Genomic DNA, 3118 nt, shown 5'->3' on the forward strand with positions numbered 1-3118 from the left:
ACAAGGCTTTAACAATGGTGGACGCAATAGGCTGAGCAATAGCAAGCCTTTTCCATCATCTTCTCAGCAACAGACAGAGAAATCTGAACAAAACACTTCTAATTTAGCCAATCTAGTCTCTGATCTGTCAAGGGCCACTTTCAGTTTCATGAGTGAAACAAGATCCTCCATCAGAAATCTGGAGGCACAAGTGGGCCAGCTGAGTAAGAAATTCATTGAAACTCCTCCCAGTATTCTCCCAAGCAATACAGAAGAGAATCCAAAAGGAGAGTGCAAGGCCATTGATGTAATCAATATGGCCGAATGCACAAGAGAAGAGGAGGACGAAAATCCTAGTGAGGAAGACCTCCTGGGACGTCTCCTAAGCAAGAAGGAGTTTCCTATTAAGGATCTAAAGGAATCTGAGGCTCATATAGAGACCATAGAGATTCCATTAAATCTCCTTCTGCCATTCATGAGCTCTGAAGACTATTCTTCCTCTGAAGAGGATGAAGATGTGACTGGAAAGCAAGTTGCTCAATATTTGGGAGCTATCATGAAGCTGAATGCCAAGTTGTTTGGTAATGAGACTTTGGAAAGTGAACCTCCCTTGCTCATCAATGAACTAGATACCTGGATTCAGTAAACTCTACCTCAAAAGAAACAAGATCCTGGCAAGTTCTTAATACCTTGTACCATAGGCACCATGACCTTTGAAAAAGCTCTATGTGATCTGGGGTCAGAGATAAATCTTATGCCACTCTCTGTAATGGAGAAGCTGGGGATCATTGAGGTACAACCTGCCTTGTTTTCATTACAATTGGCAGACAATTCATTGAGACAAGCTTATGGAATAGTAGAGGACGTGTTAGTAAAGGTTGAAGGCCTTTACATCCTTGCTGATTTCATAATCTTAGACACTAGGAAGGAAGAGGATGAATGCATCATCATTGGAAGACCTTTCCTAGCTACAGCAGGAGCTGTGATAGGTGTCAACAGAGGTGAATTAGTCCTTCAATTGAATGGGGACTACCTTGTGTTTAAGGCACATGGCCATCCCTCTGTGACAAAAGAAAGTAAGCATGAAGAGCTTCTCTCAGTTCAGAGTCAAGAAGAGCCCCCACAGTCAAACTCTAAGTTTGGCGTTGGGAGGCCACAACCAAGCTCTAAGTTTGGTGTTAAGACCCCATATCTAAACTCTAAGTTTGGTGTTGGGACTATACAACATTGACCTAATCACCTGTGAGGCTCCATGAGAGCCACTGTCAAGCTATTGACATTAAAGAAGCGCTTGTTGGAAGGCAACCCAATTTTTATCTAATTTTTATTTTATTTTATTTTATTGTTATTTTGTGTTTTATTAGGTACATGATCATGTGGAGTCACGAAAAAAATAGAAAAATTAAAAACAAAATCAAAAAAATAGTAGAAGAAAAATCACACCCTGGAGGAAGCACAGGCTGGCGTTCAACGCCAGTAAGGAGCATCTGGCTGGCGTTCAACGCCAGAACAGAGCATCAACCTGGCGCTGAACGCCAGAAACAAGCAACATCCTGGCGCTAAACGCTAGGAATGTGCCTAAGAGGAAAAACTGGTGCTGAACCCCAGTAACAAGCATGAAACTGGCGTTCAACGCCAGAAACATGTTACATGTGGGCGTTGAACGCCCAGAATGTGCACCACTCGGCGTTTAAACGCCCAGAATGGTGTGCAAAGGCATTTTACATGCCTATTTGGTGCAGGGATGGAATTCCTTGACACCTCAGGATCTGTGGACCCCACAGGATCACCTCAGCATCTGTGGACCCCACAGGATCCCCACCTACTATATTCCCACCTTACCTCCTAATCCTATTTTGTGATGAGTATTCCCCATGTCACAATTCCCAACACTCTTCACCAATCACCTGAATTCCTCTTCCCAATCACCCCCTTCACCACTCACATCCATCCACTCTTCCCCATAAACCCCACCTACCTTCAAAAATTCAAAACCATTTTCCCATCCATTCCCACCATAAATGGCCGAACATACACTCCCCCCTCTCCCTATATATACCCTTCCATTCTACTTCATTTTCACAAAACACAACCCCCTCTTCTTCACCTTGGCCGAACCTACATCTCTTCCTCTCTACCATATTCTATTCTTCTTCTTCTTCTCTTCTTTCTTCTATTGCTCGAGAACGAGCAATATTTTAAGTTTGGTATGGTCAAAGCATAATCTTTTTTGTTTTCCATTACCATCAATGGCACCTAAGGCCGGAGAATCCTCTAGAAAAGGAAAAGGGAAGACAAAAGCTTCCACCTCCGAGTCATGGGAGATGGAAAGATTCATCTCCAAAAGCCATCAAGACCACTTCTATGACGTTGTGGCAAAGAAGAAGGTGATCCCTGAGGTCCCTTTCAAGCTCAAGAAAAATGAGTATCCGGAGATCCGACATGAGGTCCGAAGAAGAGGTTGGGAAGTCTTAACCAAACCCATGCAACAAGTCGGAATCTTAATGGTTCAAGAGTTCTATGCCAATGCATGGATCACTAGGAACCATGATCAAAGTATGAACCCGAATCCAAAGAATTATCTCACAATGGTTCGGGGGAAATACTTAGATTTTAGTCAGGAGAATGTGAGGTTGGCGTTCCACTTGCCCATGATGCAAGGAGATGTACGCCCCTACACTAGAAGGGTCAACTTTAATCAAAGGTTGGACCAAGTCCTAATGGACATATGTGTGGAAGGAGCTCAATGGAAGAGAGACTCCAAAGGCAAGCCAGTTCAACTAAGAAGACTAGACCTCAAGCCTGTGGCTAGAGGATGGTTGGAGTTCATTCAACGCTCCATCATTCCCACTAGATCTGAAGTTACTGTGGATCGGGCCATCATGATTCATAGCATCATGATTGGAGAGGAAGTAGAAGTTCATGAGGTCATCTCCAATGAAATCTACAAAATAGCCGACAAGCCCTCCACAATGGCAAGGCTAGCTTTTCCTCACCTTATTTGCCATCTATGTTACTCAGCTGGAGTTATCCTAGAAGGAGACATCTCCATTGAAGAGGATAAGTCCATCACCAAGAAAAGGATGGAGCAAGCAAGAGAGACCCTTCACGGTTCTCAAGAGATGCACGAGGAAGCTCA

Source organism: Arachis duranensis, chromosome 5 (genome assembly GCF_000817695.3).
Source record: "Arachis duranensis cultivar V14167 chromosome 5, aradu.V14167.gnm2.J7QH, whole genome shotgun sequence".
Classification (NCBI taxonomy): Eukaryota; Viridiplantae; Streptophyta; class Magnoliopsida; order Fabales; family Fabaceae; genus Arachis; species Arachis duranensis.